Source organism: Canis lupus, chromosome 21 (assembly GCF_011100685.1).
Source record: "Canis lupus familiaris isolate Mischka breed German Shepherd chromosome 21, alternate assembly UU_Cfam_GSD_1.0, whole genome shotgun sequence".
Classification (NCBI taxonomy): domain Eukaryota; kingdom Metazoa; phylum Chordata; class Mammalia; order Carnivora; family Canidae; genus Canis; species Canis lupus.
Window position 1 is genome coordinate 18,776,260 of NC_049242.1, and position 24,066 is coordinate 18,800,325.

At 36.5% G+C, this 24,066-nt stretch overlaps 1 pseudogene; it reads left to right on the forward strand.

Moving 5' to 3' along the window:
- The first annotated feature begins 15,015 nt into the window (after positions 1-15,015).
- On the forward strand, positions 15,016-15,131 carry LOC119865090 (annotated as a pseudogene).
- The last annotated feature ends 8,935 nt before the right edge of the window (positions 15,132-24,066 follow it).

Below are 24,066 nucleotides of genomic sequence, written 5' to 3' on the forward strand. Positions count from 1 at the left end.
GAAGCTTCCAAATATATTCTGTGAAGCTAGCAGTATCCTGATACCTAAGCCAGATAAGGATACCATAAAAACAAAACAAAACAAAACAACAACAAGAAAACCACCACCACCACTTACAACAACAAAACCTATAGGCCAATATCCCTAATGAACATAGATCACAAAAATCCTCAGCAAATATTAACAAAGCACCCTCAACAATACATTAAAAGGATCATTCATCATAATCAAGTAGGATTTATTTGGGGCATGCAAGGATGGTACAGTTTTTCCAAATCAACCAACATAATATACCATATTAACAAAACAGAGGATGAAAATTATAACACCATAGAACACCAACATCAATAGATGCAGAAAAAATATTTGATTAAGTTCAACATGCATTCTCATACATTGAGTATGTAAAGATTCTCAACAAAGTAGGTTCAGAGTGAATATGCCTCAACATAATAAAGGCTATATATGAAAAACACACAGCTAACATCTTACTCAGTGATAAAAAACAGAGTTTTTAAGATCAGGAACAAGGCAAGGATGCCCATTCTTGCCACTTTAATTCAACATAGTACTGGAAGTCCTAGCCAGCCAACAATCAGACAAGAAAAAGAAATTAGAGGCAATCCAAATTGGTAAAGAAGTTGTAAAAACTTCACTATTTGCAGATAACATGATACTATATATTTAAAAACCCTAAAAAAAGAAAAGAAAACCCTAAAGACTCCACAAAAAAAAAAACAAAACAAGCAAACACAAAACAAAAATAAAATCCCAAAAACCTACTAATAGTAATAAATGAATTCAGTGAAGTTATAGGATACAAAAATATTACCTAGAAATTGATAGTGAGAAATTCATAAAACCACTCCATTTACATTTGCACCAAAAAGAATAACATATAAAGAAGTAAAAGATCTGTACTCTGAAAACTATAAAACATTGATGAAAGAAATTGAAGATGACACAAGCAAATGGAAAGATATTCCATACTCATTGATTAGAAGAATTAATATTTGAAAATATCCATGTTACCAAAAGAAATCTAGATTCAATATACTCCCTATCAAAATATGAATAGCATTTTTTCCATAGAACTAGAAAAAGTAAAATTAAAATTTATATGGAACCACACAGGACCCTACATAGTCAAAGCAATCTTGAGAAAGAAAAACAAAACTGGAATTACCACAATTCTAGATTTCAAGATACACTACCAGCTGTAGTAATCAAAACAGTATGATACTGGACAAAGATAGGCACATAGCTCAGTGAAACAAAATAGAGAGCCCAGAAATAAGCCCACATAATCAATTAGTCTATGACAAAGAAGGAAAGAATATAGTTTCTTCAATAAATGGGAAAAAAGACAGTTTCTTCAATAAATTGTGCTGGGCAAACAGGACAGCTACATGTAAAGAATGAAATTAGATCAGTTTCTTACACCATACATAAAAATAAGCATTTGGATTAAAGATCTAAATTGAGACCTGAAAGCGTAGAATTCCTTGACTAGAATACAGGCAATAATTTCTCTAACATCAGCCATAGCAACATTTTTTTTTCCCTAAATATGTCTCCTATGGCAAGGGAAATAAAAGCAAAAGTAAACTATTGGAATTACATTAAAATATAGAGCTTTTGCATAGCAAATAAAACCATCAACAAAACAAAAAGGAAACCTACTGAATTGGAGAAGATATTTGCAGATAATATATCTGATAAGGAGTTAATACCCAAAACATACAAAGAACTTATGCAATTCAACACCAAAAAAACCCCAAACAATCCAATTTAAAAGATGGGCAGAGTACCTGAATTGACATTTTTCCAAAGACATACAGATGGCCAACAGACACATGAAAAGATGCTCAACATTACAAATCATTAGAGAAATGCAAATAAAAACACAATGAGATACTACCTTACACCTGTCAGAATGTCTAAAATCAAAAACATAGGAAATAACAAATGTTGACATGCATAATAGAGAAAAATAAACCATTGTACACTCTTGGTGGGACTAAAAATTGGAATAGCCATTGCGGAAAACACAATGAGGGTTCCTCAAAAATTAAATATAGAAATTACCATATAACCTAGTAATTCCACTGCTGGGTATTTATTTAAAAAAATAGAAATGAAATCATTACTTTGAAAAAAGTATGTATACTCCTATGTTTACTGCAGCATTATTCACAATATCCAAGATATGGAAGCAAAAGAAGTAGCCATCAATAGATGAATGAATAGGGAAAATGTGGCATGCGTGCACACACACACACACACACTCACACTCACACTAGAATATTGTGCAGATGTAAAAAGGATGAAATCTTGCCATTTGCAACAGTGTTGAGTGGACCTACAGGGTATTATGCTAAGTGAAACAAGTCAGACTGAGAAAGACAAATACCATATGATTTCATTCATGTGTGGAATCTCAAAAAAGCAAGCAAACAAGCAAATAAGCAAAAAGCAGAATCAAACCCATAATACAAAGAGAACAAACTGATAGTTGTTAGAGGGGAGGGGCGGGGGATGGGCAAACTGTGTGAAGGGAAGTAGGAGATACAGACTTCCAGTTATGGAATTAAAAGATAAATCTAAAAAATGGCCATAACACTTTAACTGTAAACTGCTTATGATACACACATTTCTACATTTAATCTTAATTACATGGCTTATCTCTAATGCTAGACTATATGACCTTGGAGGGGATGGACCTCATCATTTGTACTCCTATGACCACACAGTGCACAGTATAGGCCATTCTACAGAGTTTAAGCTAATGAATATTGTTGATGGACTGTTTGAAGATTTCTTGATTGATCAACTAAATCAATAAATTATTAATTAAGTGAAAAAGGTTTGACTTCTAAACTACTCTTGCTAGATATCTTTTATTTGGAAGGAGTGAATCATCACTTAGTAATCATTCTTTTGTTCTCATTAATGTGATGCCCATATGATCTTCATATGGTTAGTCTGTCAAACTAAGAAGCTAAACTCCATTCTACTTTTACAAGATAAATCACAATTATATCTAAGTAAAGAAGGAAAGGGAAGGGAAAAGGGAAAGATAAGGGGAAGGAAGAATCAGTGGTACCAAATAAAATTTGTGGTACAAAAATCTTTGAAATTTCTTTAGTAATAGAAATTACATGAGTACTAAAAGCTACTTAATGAATGCACAATCTTGGTTATCATAAATTTTATTTTGAAAAAGAAGTTTCTCATTTATCAACTCCCCAGAGCATATGTATCCCCCAATACATACTAAGAGATGCACAGCCAGCTTATAATTTTAGAGCTATTTAATGTTCAGGAAAATTCTTGATACCTCTAATGAAAAATAGTCCATCTGCAAAGGATACACTATAAAATAACTTTGATACTCAGAGTGTCTAGGTGAAAGGTTATAGGTTATTAAAAGGCAGGAAGCTATCATACATCTTCCTAGGTAGCCTATTTTTTTTTTTACTGTAAAACTCACTAATGTTCCTTCCTCATAAACATGTATAAGCAATTTATAAAACAACCCTTATTAATTGGTCAGACTAGCACTGTCTTTGGAACATATTAGATATGTAATAATTTTTCACCTAATGATTTAAAAAATGAATGAGTAGAAAAATATATTTATCTCATATATATGAACTCATTCCTAGGAGACACTAAGAATTCCTGTCTGCAAACTGATATGAAAATGCATACAACTTGATAGAAAAAAGAGCAAAAGACTTGGACACATCACAAACAGGATATCTAAATGCCCAATAAGCAAATAAAATGGTGCTCAACATCATCACTTATCAATGAAATGCAAATAAATATCATAATGTGATCATTGCACACCCATGGAAATGACAACATTTAAAGATAAACAATATAAGGCACTAGAATTATAATGATAAATAATAAAATGCAATGCCTGCCCTCATGGTGCCTAAATTATTCAGAAAAAAAATCAGAAAATAGAAAAGCACTAAAAATATGGTAAGATCAGTGTTATGATGGTTAAGTACAGAATGCTCTGAAAAGCAAAAAAATGACATGTTTCTTTGCTAGAGAACTGTATAGTAGACAGTTATAGACAGGGGTGGGTAGTTACCAAAGGAGGATCAAAGCAGAAAACTATAAACTACTTTTTGCAAGAATGCCACCTCGGAATTCTCAAACCATTAAAATTTATGTGCAGTTCTCTAGTATTATTCCAGTAAGAAAGCCCTGATAATTTTAGCCCTACACCAGATTTTTTTTTTGACTCTGCTACTGTTGCAAATGTGTTCAAGGAAATGAAATGGTGGAATAATTACAGCAGTCCCCATCATGGTAATTAGCTTGCATTCATGTCTCCCTGGTGCTTCCACCATGTATCTGGGTCTCCTTTGAATATCAACTTATTTCATATTCTTTTTAGAATGCTTATTGGTATGAACTCTGATGCCATTGAGGTAAAGAGAATTTTATAGAGAATGGAGAAATTTTTCTTTTATACTTTCAGAATTTTTAAACTAATGTCTTTAATTAGATCAAATTTCAATCCGTTCCTCTTTGTTTGGGGGAAAAAAAAATCTGTACTTACTTAGCAACTGTTTCTCACGGTTTATAGGGCCTGGTGAATGTTGATCTCAATCCCAGTAATGCTGGACCATGAGATCCAGAAAAGAATGTGGAAGTCCCTAATCCGAACATATATATATGATCATCCATACACCTTCCTAAAACCACTGGGTTGATCTCTTCTTTTTCCCATCCAAACTGGCCACGTGAGCCCTTCAAAGTAAAGCTGTGGAGATCTTTCATCCACATTTATCACTTTTCTACAAGGTTCTGAACGGAATTCTAAATTATTTAGTGAGCACCAGTTAAGTGTGCTAGTTCATTTAATTCTCACATTCACGTTACAGAATGAAGATCTTACCTTTATTATGCAGATTAGGAAAAAAAAAATGAGGCTCACAGACTAAACTGCCTTGCCCAGGATCACAGGAGCTAGCTCATGGTCGAGCTGTGATTCAAAACTAATTGTCTTATCCCAGACTAATATTTCTATTACTACATGTTCCTTATAAAGTGGCCATGCCTTGAAAAGTATCAGTCACTTTCTCCACAATTAGAAAATCTCCTAAGATGTTCTCCTCCAGAATGGGCTTTAAAGAATGTGACGCTATATATATACCAATATATTGTGCTTGGATTTTAGGGCACACTCAGGTGAGACTATTTCTCTATGAACTTCGAATCTAGATTATCATCCAGATTACATTGCTGGAATGTTTAGACTTCCTTAAGAAAATATAAACTGGACTACAAATTTATATCAGATTTGGATAGGGTATTTTGAACATCACTCGATTCAGAACATTTTAGGAAATCAAATATTACCTTTATGTGGATTGTTTTCTATAAAGGACATTTACAGATTAAGTACACAGATATGTTCTAATTGTCTAATCATGCTATGCTGTATTTACCACAAAGACAATTTCCAATCATATAATCACTCACTATGTTTTAGTGTGCCCATATTCTTTATCCCATTTGTGTAACATCTTACTGCTCAAATCGGTGGTATAATGTTCCTGAATGACAACTGTAATGTGATATTTAAATCTGTCCAAATAAGTATTTATATAAAAATATTACCTTTAAGCAATGACTTCCATATTGGAAAAAAATTGCAGAGCTTTTTTATTCAAACTCAGGGCTATGCACAATCTCCATATTTTAAACAAGAAGGTGGAGCTGCTCTGTGGGAGCAGGATGCCCTCTGTCTCTGGCCACTCCTTACCTCAGCCCTAACTTCTAATATACATTCTCTGACCCCTTAGGTTTCCATGGACTACAGTTTGAAAATTGTCTGCTAAATTCAAGTATAACCTAAGTTAGAATGCTATAGAAGGGTCTACTGATAACATCCACTATCTCAGAATGATTATTTAAAATTTCACTCAGTTTAAGGACTTATTTTTATCCAAATTCATCAGTCATCACAGAAGCAGCATATGCCTTTTCCAGCACTTCTGTTTCTCTTCCCCCGCCTTTCTCTCTCCCTGCTTTCGTGGGTGCGTATATGTGAAGAGGGAGGTGCATTTAAACTTACACTTCTGAAGCTTGGGATGTCAGGTCATAGCTGATCAGTTCAGTTGCCCAAATCTTTAACTCTTGTAATTGTCATATTTTAGGTCTCCCATCATTATGCAAAGGTCGTTCTCTTTTTCTTGCACTTTGTATTTCTTTGACCTAAAACTAAAACTGAGACAATGTAACTTGCAAAAAGTCAACTGACCTTCCTACCTATAACCTCTTTCCATTATCTCAAACATTCAACAATGCTTAATTAATGTCTGTGTCCTCTCTTCTGGCTGAAGTCCCAAGTCCTCTAGCTCAAGACGAGAGTATTCACAAACCATGCTCCCCATACCCAGCAATCTATCAGCCTGCCTACCGTTCGTTAAGTCCTGCTGTATCTTCTTTTTTTTTTTTTTTAACTTCCTTCAGTGTGAATACATTTTTGATCCGATTAATCTCTCTTCATAGGACAGAGTATAAAGAACGTAAAGAGGGCAACCTGGGTGGCTCAGCAGTTTAGCGCCGCCTTCAGCCAGGGCCTGATCCTGGAGACCCAGGATCGAGTCCCACGTCGGGCTCCCTGCATGGAGCCTGCTTCTCCCTCTGCCTGTGTCTCTGCCTCTTTCTCTCTCTCTCTCTCTCTCTCTCTCTCTCTCTCTCTCTCTCTGTCATGAATAAATAAATTAATAGATCTTTAAAAAAAAAGAACGTAAAGAAACTATTTTTCTTAGAAATAGTTACTCTTAGTACACAATTACTGAGTTATGTGGGGAACGTCTATAGGCCTCAGTTTCCCTTCTTTGTTCAGAGATTATTGGTATCTATCTTGCCCCTTGACTGTTTTGTCATGACTTTGAGATAAGGGAATATGTCTAGATCAAGCATTGTAAATCTTGTCTACAGCCACCAAATGATACATTAATGTATCCTGTAGAAGCTTTGTGAATTATCTGAAACGACATATCAAATTTATATTTTACACAAGTACCCATACATTAATGGGGGAGGATCCAAAATATTTATCATTTTCTTTAAAATAACGTATATTGATATAGTCAGTGGACCCTAAGTGGCACATCGGAGTTACCTATAATGAAAAAATAAAGTATTTTGGATCCCATTCCAGACTTATTCAAATCTTTGGGTACAAATGTGGAACAGATATTTATAATTTTAATACACTGCCCAGAAAATTCTGCTGAGTTGTCCCTGGTTCATGGGCTAGTGATTTGTGAACCATTGATCACAAATTACTATTATCAAAGCTAAAATGATAAGATTCCAGATCTGCAGTATAACTGACAATATGTATTTCTTTATGAATCTCAGATGATATTATTTTTGATTCCTGAACACCCAGGTGGGGAAAAAAAGTGGGGAGGGTCTATAATCTTTATCTATAAACCACCTCTTACTGCTCCATATCTTTATTCATGATCTTCGAATCAAGGATGTTAAATGTAATTAATGTTCAGTAAATATTTATTCAATAAATGAATGAATGAGTGACATATGAAGAGAAACAAAATCCAAAATATATGAATGCTGTGATTAAAATTAATAGTCTGTCCTTTAAAAGACCCTTCTAAGGACAGATTTCCTATGCAGATGAATTAATAAATAGCATAAATATTTGTGGCTTGCATCTGAGGTAATGAATCCAGAATACTGGATATAAATGTGAGCAGCAGTGATGAAAATCTTTCATTGATGCCCCCAGCAAATAACTTATTACTCAGCTTGGTCAAGTTGTCCAGTCTTGGCTTTGAAGACTGGTATTTATTTCCTTCCCATATCAGAGGGAAGCAATATGTTTGGCATAGCGTCATCACAATATAATTGAATTATAATTGAATCACATGCTTCTCTGAAATTATTCAGAAATAAAATTTGTTGCCATATTTTTTCCTCCCCCTGTGGAGTTAATCTGTGTCATTAGTTAGCGTATATTATGTTTTGTTTTGTTTTTAAGATTTATTTATCTATTCATGAGAGATAGAGAGAGAGAGAGAGAGAGGCAGAGACACAGGCAGAGGGAGAAGCAGACTCCATGCAGGGAGCCCAATGCAGGACTTGATCCCAGATCCCAGGATCAGGCCCTGAGCCAAAGGCAGACACTCAACACTGAGCCATCCAGGTGTCCCATTGTATATTGTGTTATCACAGAGAAAGTATTTTATTGACAACTGTATGACTTTGGGCAAATTATTTAAACAATCCAAGCCTCGGTTTCCTCATATGCAAAGTAAGGAATATTTTATTTACCTTTCACTTGTTGTTCAGAAGATCATGTGTATCAATCAAGCTCAGTGCCCTGAATAGGAATATTTATCATTAGTATTGTAAATAAATTTATTATAAATGATGTATAATTTCTGTAAATGATTTAAATATACATTTTCATAAAATGACAGCTTACAGAAATAAGGATTTGTCACCTACCTTTGTCCTCACTGTAGATTTATGACATGGGCAGGAGATGTGCTCATCCACCTATTTTATGCTAGTGAACCATAGATGAGAACAGTTAACTGACCTTCTCAAGTGATTTTTGCATTCAGACAATAAGCAACAGAACCTGACCTTTAACCTAGACCTAGCCAAAATGTTCATTGTTCCTTGTTTTACTATACTGGATAGTCTAGGGGACTAGGTGTCTGCTGGGAACAAAATTGAAAATAATATCATGCAATAGTTATTACCGAAATGATTCGGAAAAGCAGAGAGCCATGCTGAAATGAAGAGGGACAGGCCGATGAATTAGATATTTTACATTAAGGTGGCAGTATGGCCATTCCATCTGGGTAGAGAGAGGGCACAGGTATACAAAAGTATTTGTCATGCTGCCAGACATATAGACTTGTGTTCAAGTCCAACTTTATACCATTTACTGTCTGGTCTTGAACAAATCACACTTTCTCAGTTTTGTGTCTTTTATCAAATGCAAAATGGGGATAACAGTACCTACTTGATTGGTTTATTGTAGAGTTTAAATTAGGCAGTATATGAGGAATAAATTAGGGGACCAGTAAGTGTTAGTTATCTTTCTCATTATTATTTTAGTGAGTTGTTCACTTCTTAGAAGAAACAAACTTGAGTTTGAGGTCACCCTTTACCTTTTCACAGCTTTGTGATTTGGGATAATCTTTTTTTAAAATTTGCTTTTTGAGAAAAACATCAACAATAAGAACAAAAGCAACCATAGAAATGCCTGACCTAACTACATTTTAAAAATGATAAATAGAATACAAGTTAATGGATGTAAAATTGCTTTTGAAAAGGTAAATCATTATACATACTGAAGTAATTATAAAATATGTTTTACCATAGAAATATTTTACTTTTTTTTTTTTCAATTGTTCATGGCTCTGGGCTGCTAAGTCTGTGTATAAACAGACTTGTGTTAAATGGTAACCTCTTGCCTTTCACATAGATCCATACAACTTATAAATGAAAGTGCCCTTTGGAGAAACAATTTCCTTATCAAGCCTGAACACACCAGGCCACCAAAATGGGAGCACAAATCACCTGTGCTGGGAAAAGCTTTGCTAATTATTTTCAGTAATACTTATAGTTTCTTTATGATTACAAAAAATAATACATGTTCTATGTAGAAAATTAGGGGGCTATATATATAGTAAAAATCACCTGACACCCCAAAACCTAGAGGATATCTGTTTTGCTCTCAATCTCCCAAGTCATTGTGAGAACACTCAGGCTTAGGAAGTTTATAAGGTTTTGCTTTGCTCTCAAGGGCAAAAGCTTAACAGTAGTGCTGTTTCTCCGTGGAGTACAGCATTTCATAGTTTGTATATCATGTGCCCCCCAAGTAATCACAGATGTAAAACAGTTGGGCCTTTCAACAGCTCTGCAGTCATTGAGAGAAATCCTTTTACCTTCACAGAGCAGAAGAGTTCCTTCTAGACCATTTGACCACACTAACTCTGTCCCCGACGCTGAGTCTTCTAGAATTTATCCCCAGCATGATGGACCAAATATGGAAACGATAAAAACATTATGTCTAGGTTCAGAAATTGAGAATCTTGTCCGGGGAATATCTATTTTTGCTGATTTACCTAACAAATTTACCTGATATTCAGCTAACCTATTTGTTTCTGGACTTAAATCAAACCACGTAAACTACAAAATGCTACAAAATGAACATATACTACAATAGCTACACAATGAACAATAGGTACAAAATGAACATATACTACATGAGTCCTCTATTATTCTGGGATGTTTTTGACCACCGAAGTGAAAAAACGGCAACCTCAGTACTTTAACCAATGAAGACATTTATTGTCTAGATATAGGATAGATCCAAGTCTCCACCATGTCCTCAAAGGCCCTCTTACATTTTTGCTCTGCCAAGTCAGGATAACGCCCTTGATCATGTCAGAGTTTGTGCCCAAGAATCATTTCAAGACAGGCCAGCCACAGGCAGAAGTTTAATATATTTTCTAGAAGTCCCTTCTTTTAAAAAAATTATTTATTTATTCATGAGAGAGACAGAGAGAGGCAGAGACATAGGCAGAAGGAGAAGCAACCTTCCTGCGGGGAGCCCCATGTGGCACTTGATTCCAGGACCAAGGGATCACCTCCTCCACCCCCCATCCCCCGGAGCCAAAGGCAGACACCCAACCACTGAGCCACGTAGGTGTCCCAGTCCCTTTTTAAAGAAAGGAAATTATTTTTAGATACTTCTCAGCAGATTTTCTCTCAGGCCTTATTGACCAGGATTGAATCAAATACTATTCCAAAAACAATTGCTGGCATGGCAAGTATTATCCTAAGATAATATTTATTTGGTTTTATTTTATTTGTTTATTTTTAAAAGATTTTATTTATTCATGAGAGACACAGAGAGAGAGGCAGAGACATAGGCAGAGAGAGAAGCAGGCTCCGTGCAGGGAGCCCAAAGTGGGACTCGATCCCAGGATCATGCCCTGAGCCAAAGACAGGTGCTCAACCTCTGGGCCACCCAAGCATCCCACATATTTGATGTTAAAAAGTTATACAATTTTGATCTCTAAAATGTTTCTGAATTTTTCTTATTGATTACACTTTTTTTTTTTTAGTGGATTGTAAGAGCTTTCCCTCACATTCATATTATACAATTTTCTAATTCCCTACCCATCTAAGTAAGGGCTATAAAGAGTAGCTCATAGTTACTTACATACACACACTTTTTATCAGATTCACAAAATTACTACAATTTTAAAACACTGTGTTCACAAATCTGTGCAGGAAGAACAGTCCTATATTTTGTTGGAAGTAATTAAGCTAGTAAGACCTATATGGAAGCCCTTTAGCAATATCTTTCAAAATTTCAGTATTCTGTATCTTTGACCCAGTCATTCTAGTTAAAGCAACTCATCCTCCAGATACATTTGTACATTCTGAATGCCTGTCATTATCAAGATATTTATTTAAAAATATTTATTAAGAACCTATCATTGACCAGGCTACATTCAAGCTGTTGGGACATCTTTTAGGAATAAAATAGAAAAATATCCCTGCCCTTACAGAGTTTATATTTGGGTGCCACATCATATGTGACAATAAAGCACTGAATGATGTCAAAGATAGAGGCCGACACGCATCCATAATACATGAAGCTGCTTTCCAAACAAGGGAGAGCTTCTATAAAGGACTCTTAATTCTCTTTTTAACAAATGTATAGCATTTTGTTTCATAATATACTATAATTCAATTAGTTTTTTTTTATTGAGAAAAAAAAAAAAAAACAGTTCCAAGAAAGATTTCGGTGTTGTGTGGCCATCTAAATAAGTAGCATCTAAAACCAGGTTTTAAGCACAAGAAGAGAAAGCCTTATTAGTACTAATATGGAATGATCTCCAAGAGGTATTGTTAAACTAAAATTAGAGGAAACAATATTTGTATTTGCTTCTGTAACACATGCAATGCTTCTGGAAGAAGGTATAAGAAATTTACTACTCCCTTCTAAGGAGGTAGAGGCAGGGGAACTGGGTGTCTATGGGAATAGATGGAGTCGAAGACTTTTCACTATAAATATATTTTTGTAACTTTATGATATTAAAAATATATATTTATTACTTAAATACTTTTACACTTAAAAAATAAAGTGTTACTATATTTGTATTATAAAAATATGTATTTATGTTTTGCTTAAAAAATTATGTTATGATTTTTCTTACCGAAAAATCTCAACTTATATTTACTAGCCATTATTTGTTTTGATTCACATAGGAGTTGCTTTGTTTTTTGAGTATTATTTCTACTACATTTAGTTCATTGAAATATTTTTGCCAGTCTCTTACTAGTTTATGCTGTTATTTACTCAATAAGAAACTTTACTTTTAATCAAGTCCAGGGATCTCTAGGTGGCGCAGCGGTTTGGCGCCTGCCTTTGGCCCAGGGCGTGATCCTGGAGACCCGGGATCGAATCCCACATCGGGCTCCCGGTGCATGGAGCCTGCTTCTCCCTCTGCCTGTGTCTCTGCCTCTCTCTCTCTCTCTGTGTGACTATCGTAAATAAATTAAAAAAAAAAAAAATCAAGTCCAGAAGTCTTTTCTTGAAACCTATGTGGGCTTTTTGTGTTTTTGGTTATTTGTTTACGAATTTTGCTTAAGAACCCCTTACAGGCCCCAACACCATAAAGACAATCAAGTGTTTTCATGAACCTTATATTACTTTGAATCCATTTTTATTTATTGTCATGCTTAGTTTAAGAATGGTTCCAAGTTCATTTTTTTCCTAATGTATTATATGAAACAATCAGTTATTGACTCACTGATATGTGAAGTCTGTTCCTGCCTTTGTGCGAGCACCAGGATGGTGGTTCATCCATGGCTAATCCACTACTATTAAGCCTCAGGATGTTGACATCTTTCTCAGCCATGTGTCATTTCTGTCCAGGCATGTTTTTTTTTTTTTAATCAAAACTCAGCCGAAGACTCTGGGAGACCCTCTTCAAGTCTCTGGTCCTCTCTTGAGCACCCTTTTGTCTCTGGTGCTCTTTTGAGCATCCTTTTTCTCTCCAAGAGTATGTGCTAAAAACTCTAGCTACTTTGGCACCCTAGAATTCCAGCTTTGGCTCCTCAGCCAAAGCTCCACCTGAGTTCTTTTTCTTAGTGCTCTGGTCTAGAAGTTCTCTCCAGGCAGAATGGGGAGGCAACCATAGAGCTCACTTTGTTTTTCAACATCCAGAGATCTTGATCCTGTGCTGCTTAAGACTCTTGTTTCGTATTTTGTATCTCAATTTTCAGTTTCAGATAGGAGAATAAGTCCCAACATTTCTTAATATGTTAAGAAATAACATATTAAGGTAAATCTCCAACTATGTTCTTATTTTTCTATATATTCCTAGCTCTTGCTATACTTTTAAGACATTTTTTGCATTTTTGTCCTCTCAAAACTCCACTCAAATTTTGAATAAAATTGCATCTAATTAATAGAGTACCTTAGGGGGTGAACTCTTCACGAGCTTAAGTAGTTGTATTTATCCGTATAGTAAGAGTATTTATATATTTAGATCTTGTTTCAATTCATTTATTAGAACTACATTTTAAAATATTCTTCTTGAAGTGATTTTCTATTCTTTATTAGTTTAATTCTGAAATATTTTATTTTTGTTAATGCTATAAGTGGTTTTATTTTCTTTTGCATTTCATGGTAGGCTATTAGTATAGAGGAATACTCTTGATTGCGTATCTTGAATACAGAGCCAGAAATTATGTTTCTCTTCTCTAATTAGCTCCAAGAGTTGCCTACTGATTCTTTTTGATAACCTGCATACATTATGCTGTCATATGATTACAATTTTGATACTTCCTTTCCAGTCTTAAATTTTTTTATTTCTCTTTATTTTTTTTTAAGATTTTATTTCTTTATTCATGAGAGACACAGAAAGAGAGAGAGAGAGAGGCAGAGACACAGGCAGAGGGAGAAGCAGGGTCCATGCAGGGAGCCTGACGTGAGACTCAATCCCGGGTCTCCAGGATCAGGCCCTGGGCTGAAGGCGATGCTAAACTGCTGAGCCACCAGGGCTGCCTATTATCTTTCTTTCTTTAATTAATGCATTTTGCATTGTTCAGTATCACTACATTAGTGATAGATGGAAATGTATCATGTCTCTAACCTTACAGAGAATGGCCTATACTTGAATATTTAACTGTGATTTTTTGTTTTTTGTCAGTAGGCCACCATTAGTAAGTAAAGGATGTTCCCTACTCAGTACTTCTAGAAATATTTTATATTTAACCAGATAGAAATGTTTAATATTATCATTTTTTTCTAGATCTATTGAGATGCAATGAACTGTATCACTACATTTTTCAGACATTGAACTATATTACTGAGCATTAATTGTGTATGGACACACATACATGCATATAATGTCTATTTTGAGAGACCAAAATTATTTTCTTTTATTTTCATCAAAAGGGGAGATAAACTATCATGGCAGGATGGTTCTAATCTTCTATTATTCAAATTTTGGGCTCAACTCCAGAAACAGTAACCACATACATATTTGAAAGAGTAGTTTATGATCTTTGGGCATTCGTGTCCTCTTCTGTGAAAAACAAGGTAGGGATGAGATTCAGGAATAACATTCTATTATGTCTTGGCTCAAAAGCTCTTGAGGAGATTGCATGAAATCTTTGTTTCTAGTGAATTCCATCCCTACCTACATCCTTGCCTCTTTCCTTAAACCTCATCTTGAGTTAGGCTCTCAGGTTCTTTCATGCTTTCAGGTATTTGCATATACCATACCTTCTGCACAGCACAACCTTCTTGTTTCATTTAGTTATTTGATTAACAGCTTATCCTGCCTCTTGTTAAATTAAGAAAATTAAAATTTACTGGAAAGGTAGCTCACAGCACAGACATAGAGGACTCAGAGCAGTGCTGCCAGTCTGAGCAGCAGGAAAGCCTTGGCCATCTTATTCAGCTGTCACATAAAAAATCGACTCACTCACATATTACTAAAATGAGAACAATGCAGAGAAGATTAACATGGCCCCTGGGCAAGGATGGCATGCAGATTTGTGAACTGTTTCATATTTTCTATATTACATATTCAAAGTTGCTAAGAGACTGGATCTTAAATGTTCTCACTACAAAAAAGAGACGCTAATTATGTGATAGGATAGAAGTATTAGGTAACACTACAGTGGTAATTATATTGCAATATATAAATATATCCAATCAACATTGTATACATTAAACTTATCCAATGTTATATGTGAATTATATTTTAATTTTTTTTTGGTTAAAAATATCTACTCCAAATGATTTCTTCTTCAGTTTGTTACTCTTTATTTAATATTCAAAATCCCTAGGAAAAGACTGTGGTTTGTCTTGCTTATATTCTCTACCATCCATTGATGGAGGCAGGAGCCCTGGACCCCTAAGACTGATCACAAAATTGGAAAGACCATTTTCTAAAGGAAAATGTTTCATATTAGAAGAAGAAATGAATTCTGGCAATCCCCAAACAAGAAATTTCCACTGTATTTTCATACCTCATTGTTAGGTTAAGCCCCATTTATTAATCAAGTTCTTGTTTTGGAGTCATAGCTTCATATAAGAATTAAGGACCCTGTTTCCATTTCTCCATGTGTCTAATTTATTCTCTGTGCCAAGACATACACATCACAATATTGTATTCCTGTTATTGTATTCCCTCCAGAGAGGGTTAGATACTTGATAGTAGAAACTCTAACCTAACTCCTAACCCTAGCTATGGCTTCCAAGATTTTAGCACATAGTACTTGACACATGGTGGGTAATTAGTTATTATTTTTGGGAAGGAAGGGAGGGAGAGAAGGAGGGAGGGAGGAAGGGGAAAGGGAAGGAAAGGACGGAAAAAAGGAAAGTGATGAAAAAAGGAATCTAGAACAGAACAAATGACAATTCAGCATGATAGAGAAGGGTTTGAGTGATAACCATCCAAAGAACTAGGCTGCCTTCAAGGTGATGAATTCCTAGTCATGGAGGGCCCTTAGTTATAGTTAGCTAACCATGTGATCCATAGGCTGTAGAAGGAATTGAAGCTCAGAATAGGAAATTGAACCTGATCAGTTTTAAGGTCCCTTTCAACAACAAGAGTCTGATTCCCTACTATAAGATCCTAAATGATGAGGACTTGGTAGTTAGTGCCTGGGGTGGAGAAAGTGAAACTCAGTGAGACCAAATCCGAGGGAACAGACTGATCTATACATGGGGAAAATCTGTGTTTAATGTATGTGTATTCCTGTGCTCTTCTAAGCCCTCCCTGATTTGGTAAACACCTGTGAAGAAACAGCGGTTGTCTTCCAATGGTTGCCTTAAAAATAGTTTGACTCTCACTTATTTCTTTTAATAAGTGCACTAAAGACATTAGGAAGCTACTGGAATAAGATAGCCTTGTAGTTTTTTGATGTATACCTCAAGCCTTTAAAAAATAAGAGAATATATGTGTCTAACTCAAAGTTCCTCAGACCTCTTGGGATCTTAGTTTTCAACATCAACAAACCTTTGATATTTGGATTTGTTTTGCCTTTGGCAAAAATACTACTTCTGTTGCTAAAGGGATGCTGGGAACTTCAGATGGCCTTTTTGAAAGTGAGTAGATTTTAAAAACTAATATTTTTGTATTTGGTGTAAGTTAGAAATTTGTATATTCTTTTTCTTTAGAACAGACATGCATATAATACTTGCTGGTGTAGTTCCATATCAAATAGCATTTCAGCTTGTTTTAAATGAATAACTTTTTTTACTTTTTTAAAAAATATTTTATTTATTTATTCGTGAGAGACACAGAGAGAGAGAGAGAGAGAGGCAGAGACACAGGCAGAGGGAGAAGCAGGCTCCATGCAAGGAGCCTGATGCGGGACTCCATCCTGGGACTCCAGGACCATGCCCTGGGCCAAAGGCAGGCGCTAAACCGCTGAGCCACTCAGGGATCCCTAAATGAAAAAACTTTTAAAATCAAGTATTGAAGTCATTCTTCAAATACCAAATTGCCTAGAAATTACCATCCTTTGACTTGCTCTGATATACAAAACCTCATCATATAAGACAGAAATGCGACATTATCAAGTGTTAAAATAAGCTGTTTACCCATTGTAAAAAAGAGAATCATTATAAAACTTGCAAAATTGAAAAGATTACTAATAGAACTCTACACAATATCAAGATACAAATTAGAACTGTAACCATTTATCTTCGTTAGATAACACATCCTAGTTAACATTTATGGATACTTGAATTTTAGTCAGTATTCTAAGCAGCAGTGTTTTAGTTGTGTCCATATTTCCAATAGATAAGCAAATGGTCAGAAATCAGGATGAATAGGTGTGAAACTGCAGCTTAGAACCAGGATGGAGAATGGAATTTCTAATTAGAAAGGACATGGAGGGGAGCTGCATCTAGAAGGAAATACTTTGTATGGACATCCCATGTTTCTTTGGTGTGGCTTAAAGAGGGAGTGACAGGATTCAGACAAAGGCTAAAGTCATGGTCACCATTCTCAAATCATTTCTCGGTTAGATCTTGTCAGAAAGATAAAATAAATTTCCCAAGGGTACCAGTTATGTCTGTATGTATTCCTGTGTGTGTGTGTGTGTGTATAGTGGAGACATGATTATATCTGGGTAGCATTTTACAAAGTAATTTCAGGTTTATTCCCTTTTCTAGTCCTAAAACTTACCTGAGAAATAAGATGGACTTATTTTACAGATACACATAAAGAGGTATACTGTGCCTAAAAGGCATATTCCAGGTGATTTGCCTAGTTTTTAGAATAGCTTAAACAGAAAATCATATTCTCCTTCCACAAACTTGTCCTTGAGCACCCAGTGTTTTTCGTGTCTGTACTATCTTACAAATTGCTGAAAGATTTAACGAGAACACATATAAATGCATGGCACATCCTAAGTGCTCAAAAAAGTGGCCACAAAAAATCTTCCTCATTTTCTAGGATCTCTCCAAAATGTCAGATTGTATTTTCTAGAGCAAACACATTTTTTTATCTGTTACCTCATTTACTGGATCCATGTAGACAGTCACTATGAATGTACTCTACATTCTATGTACTTGTCACACTGGGTAACCACATCAGTGAAGCCTTTGTTCAGGGTTGTGCCATCTTGCTGCTGCCATTGCTATTAGTACAGGTCAACCATTCAGTTTGAAGGCAGAAACATATACCCATAAATACTTTCTGCATATAAACAGACACATAATGGCCAGGAAGTAAGGGTCAGCAGAAGAGAAACAGCCCCTGCCCTTTTGTCATTTGCCCCTGACTGACCAGATAGTAGGTTTGACCTCTGAGAGGTTGTATCTAGTTCCTTTAGCAGTGAACTAAAAGGTACAAGGTGGAGGCCGGGGGATGTAAGCTGACTGGCTTGCAGATTTGCACAGTTAGGTTTGTTGTTTTACCTGCTGCCAGATCTAATTATCGCTAGCTAACGTGACCAAACATTTTGGTTTTTTAGGGTTGAGGGGTTTCCTGGGATGTGTTACCTTCGGTGCTAAAGACAGCAAAGTCTCAAGCAAACTGAAACCAATGGTCACTTGAAGCCTAGACCAGTTTGTTAAAAACTGGAACATGGTAGGCCCCCTTGGGAAGCTCTTTACCTGCCTCTGCTGGCCAGCCTCAGCCTCACCTTCTAGAATCCGGACGCAGAACCCATCTACATTAGATGATTGGTTTCCTGAGTTACATTCTTCTCATTCACAGCCCCGCAGAATTTACAGGGAGAAAAAGAGTTAATGAATAGATATTTATAATCCCATTGAAATATTTCTCCCATATTTTCCCTTAAACTTTGGCACCTGCTACCACTTCTCTGCTAGCAGAAAACAAAAGGAATCAAAAAGAGCAAACAAATGTTAATGAGAAAACTCAGAAACAGCTGAGATGCTTAGTTTTCAACAGCTTTCTTTTTCCATAAACATGTGGACACATGATTTTTATTTTCTCTTGCGTATTTATTACAGGGTTATATTTTTCTGATAGTAAACCCATTTCTATTAATGGTCAACAAAAAAAGTAAAGGCTAAAAATAATACTAATAAATGCCAAGGTTTACTGAGTACCTACTGTATGCTGGGCATTGGACTGAGGATTTTTATCAGATTAATTTGTTTACTCTTCACAGCAGCTCTATGAAGTAGGTCATCATATCCATTTTACACCTGAGTCAAATGAGGCACGGAGTGGTGAAGCAACTCACCCAAGTTCAATCAAATGGCTGGTGAAAAAAGAGCTCTGATTTGGAGCCCAAAGGTCTCCGTGATCGATCTGGGAGCTCATGCTGCAGTACACTTCACAGGGGATCACTCAAGCATCATTATCTTCAGGTCCTTGGCTGCTTGCACAGCTATGAGGACCCATGGCCTGGCAGAAACTGCATCTAACCCGTTTGTGCCTTCAGCCTTTGAAAACTGTGAGCATTTTTCCTTTTGTGCCTACAAACCCTCAGAAGGACACAATGTGAAGAATACAAAGGTTTCCTCTCTTTCCCCCCTATATTTCTTAGAAAATCAAAGTCCTGAAGAAACCTAAAATAATACAATGGAAGTAAAATTATAAAATGCTTCTTCCAGGGGTGCCTGGGTAGTCAGTCAGTTAAGCATCCAACTCTTGGTTTTGGCTCAGATCATGATCTCATGGGTCTTGAGATCGAGGCCCCCACTGGGCATCCTTGTTCAGCGAGAGTCTGCTTAGGATTCTCTCTCTGCCCCTCCCCCCACTCATATTTTCTCTCTCTCTCTCTAAATAAATAAATAAATAAATATTAAAAAATAAAATATGTTTCTTCTGGGACATTACCTGGTACCCCTGCTAAAGGGTACAATGAAAGGACATGTTAACACGAGAATCAGACAGCCCTAGGGTTATATCTCCAGTGATGAGGATTTTTAGGCCACATCAACCTGGGGAAGTTGTTTACCTTTGCCAAGTCTCAGTTTCCTCGTTTATATAATGGAGACCACAGTATGTACCACTGCCCCTTTCCCATAAAGGCATCTGTTTCCCAGCACCTGGTTATTCCTCCCTAATTGGTTACTACTCTACTTATAATCAAGATAGTTGCAGAGAATTCGTACTCCTGAGCCGAGCTTCTGCCCTGAGCCTCTGTGTGTGTTCTCTATCCTGGCAAGAAAATGGAAGGGGGAGTAACATTTACTGGTTCTGACAGTATATTTCAGACACTATAGAAGAACTTTATTATTTTACAGAGTCCTCGTAACACTCGTGGTGTGCATTTAGTTTTACATAACAGATGTTCAATTACAGTGGTTTAGCCAAGTGGCAGTTTTAATTTTTCCCTGCAACAAGAGGTATTCTGGAGCCAGGATGTTGGCTCCAGGATTCCTTGGAGTTGTGATGTGTCTGCCCAGCCTCCATCATTGCCTCTGTGTTCCAGACAAGAAGAAAGAGAATATCAAAGAGCAGAGGGTGAATGCCGGCGGAGTCAGTCTGCATTTGAAAAATGTTCTCCAAAGCTCCAAGGATTGGCCTTCATTTATACCTCGTCATTAAGGATTGTGTCACAAACTGCAGAGAAGCCTAGGAAATTTGGTTGTTTCAGCTGGGGGTATGTCCACCCCGAGCTTAATTAGGGGTTTAATAACAAAGAAGAAAATAAAAATTGACATTGAGGAAACTACCGGAAATGTCTCTAGCATCATGCTCCCAATTCAGTGAGCATGCAGTGACTTTAATTATCCGTGTTCACCTGTTTCAGAGAAAATAAGAAGCCAAGCCCAGGTAACACAGTCATAGCTCTGCCACCACTGCTTACTCTCTTCCATCCTTTTGAATGGTCACTGCCCCTAACAAGGCTGTTCCTTCCTGAAGAAGCTGAGAGAGAGCATCTTGTATTTTTTTTCTTCCTCAATCTCACGGATGATTTGGAAATAGAATTTTGTGTGTACCTCATATGATCCAGGCACCATTTCAGGCATTTGTTTTCCCCTGAGGAGGTTTCTCTGCTCAGAAAAGGTAGGCCACCTTTCCATGGCCCCATAGCTGAGAAGTATTAGAGCTGGGGTTCAGTGGCAGGTGGGTCAGGCTCTTCTCTCTGCATCACATAGGATAACCAATCAAGAGTATTTAAAATTCAGTAGCAGGAATCTCAAAGACAGAACCATCTTCAAGACTGGTAATACAGGGATTTCAAACAGTGGTCTCACATCCTGGCCAGGTGTGGAATTTTTTTTAATTGAGGCCCTAAATCAGAACAGGAAATGGGTAACAGCAAAAAGTTTTCTCCCTTTTCTAGTTTGTATTATTATAGAAACCCCATAATAAAAATCCTCACCATAACATAGGTCTCATATTTCATGCACATTCTCTCCTCTTAGTTTTTCTAATAACCCGAAACAGTGGACCAGGCAGGGACATAACCCTTGTGTTTGAATGAAGAAGTGGCCATTGTTTAATGCAGAAGTTGAGATCATAGCCTTGAACCTATGCTTTTGAGTATTATCTCTTGTGTTCCTTCCATAAACCCAATCTCCCAGGTCCTAACTAAAGGAGCTCTCAGATGGAATATGAAGCAAAATTGCACTTTGTGAAAAAACATATTTTTTGTTAAGCATCTAAATTAGTGTCTAATTTCCTTGTCAATCTTGTATCAGGAATTATTAAAAACATTCAGCCATTTTTCTTTTATCCTGAAAAAAGATTACTAATCAATTTACTTAGGAAAAAAAAAATATTATGCACTAACAAATCACTTGACATTTTCTTAGACTAATCTTCTGCTGAAATTAGTGCCTTTATATTAAAATAAGTAATTAATAGTTAATTGGAATTTATGTCAAACATTTTTTAATGAGCAGCATATTTTTTTAAAAATCTAATGAATAAACCATCATCTTTGTTACTAGCATTAGTGACAAAGATTTGTTCAGCACCTACTATAAGATCTTGTAGCAAAAAAAAAAAAAAAAAAAAAAAGATCTTGTAGCACATCATGGGAATGAAAATGTATAGGTTATGAGAATATAAGTACCCTTGAAAGCCATACTGACCACAGTGCCTTGCACATAATCATGTGTTCAAATATCGATCAAACTGACAAATAAAGGAAGGGAGCAAGGAAGGATATACTCATTCATTTGGGAAAGAAGAAGGCCTTTCTTCCTTTTCTAGTGTGTGTCATAGTAGCCTGGTGGATAAGATACTAACGGGAGACATGGAAACTTTAATCCTTCCCTGTGCCTGGCACAGTACGTAGCAATGGGATTGTACACAGTAAATGGTTGCTGGATGAAAAAATGCATGGATACATGTTTCTGCACCATTATAGTTCTTCCTTAGTCTCTCCCCTGCCCAGGGCTCTTGCTCTCAGAAGAACTCTTCCATTATTTTGTCATGTGTGCTTGGTTGAAAGATACTGAGATTAGCCCTTCTAAATATGACCTCCTTCCAAAACTCTAATCTCCCTTTCACACACTGCTTTTCGTCCTGCTATCCCACCTGGGCAAGGGAATTGGAAAGCAGATAGCATCATAAGGAAGCACTGGTGTGTTGAGAGGATGGGCACACTTACTCATTCTTCCGCAGACTTGCTGGTTCCTCATTTTTCCTCGACACTCTGCCCACCTCCCCCCCCCCAAAAAAAAGCCCTTTTGTCCTTTCCTAATTAGTTATGGATCAGAAAAGTAGATATGGCCCTTTTGTGGTCTTTAATTAATTAATCCCTCATGAAATCTCTTACTGTGGCATAAAAACAAAAGGTTGCAAGCTAATTACCATCCTCATTATTAGAATCCAAGCATGGAAAAATGGCTTCTTCTGCGATTCCTTTGCCTTCTTTGTCCAAGACTAAATCTCAGAGCAGGAAAGTGTTGGCATAGTGATACATTTCGATGCTAAAAAAGATAATGAGCAATACCAGGTGATTAGAACAGAAACTGCAGGTGATATAGAGGAATTTGGTAGAATCTTTGACTTCTCCTAACTCTTCAAAAAAAACAAGCCATTACACTGTTGTGGGACATTTTAAGTATAATCAAGGACGCCTTAATTTGGGTTTGAAAGCTGACAGAATTAAGTCACTGTGAATAAATAAAGACATGTGTATTATCCTTCAAGGAATCATACATGTGAAAGTAAAGGGGACCTTAGGAACCCCAGTCTCATCAGCCTTTTAGGTGATCCACCCAAAGCCACACAGTGAGGGAGGTTGTACAGATGTGCACCCATGCTCAGGCGTGTATTTATTATTCCTTAGAATTACGATGGGAGAGGAACTGCCATAACTACCACTTCATCAGTTCCAGGACTCATATCCTTTCCTACTTTAACATCTTTGAATTGGACATGGATCTTTAATATCTGAAAATCTCCGTGGGTAACTATTAAAGTTCTTCCAGTGAAGTTTACTTCTAGTAGTCACATGGGGACATTATCAACCTGAGCCCACTTCATAGTTTCTGCTTGAGAGGTTTTTGGTTTTGTGTTTGTTTTGCTTTTTGTTAGGGGTAGGGGTGTGTGGGCATTGTAAATCTGGAAAGCAAGGTGATCTGCACGCTTGTGGGTCAAGTTCTAAGGAGAGATTCCTCCACCACCAAAACTTGGACATGCACACTTACTGGGTGCATCTCATTATTTCCCATGCGCCGAGGGCATAGCTAGAGATTCATGTGGGAGTCTTCTTTTAGACTCCTTAGGTTGGCATTTTTCTTTCTTACTGCAACATAATATAACTACATACCAAAGATTCAAGAAGAGCAGCATTATTACCTCCCTAATATCCATGATGAAGTCGAGGCCTGGAGAACTTAAGCAGCTTCCCCAACATCACATTAAAATATAACATTGGGAGGCACCTGAGTGGCTCAGACTGTTAAGTGTCTGCCTTCAACTCAGGTCATGATCCTGGGGTCCTGGGATTGAGCCCCACATCAGAGTCCCTGCTCAGCAAGGAGTCAACTTCTCTCTCTGCCCCACCCCTGCTCGTGGTCTCTTTCTCTCTCTCTCATAAATCAATCAATCA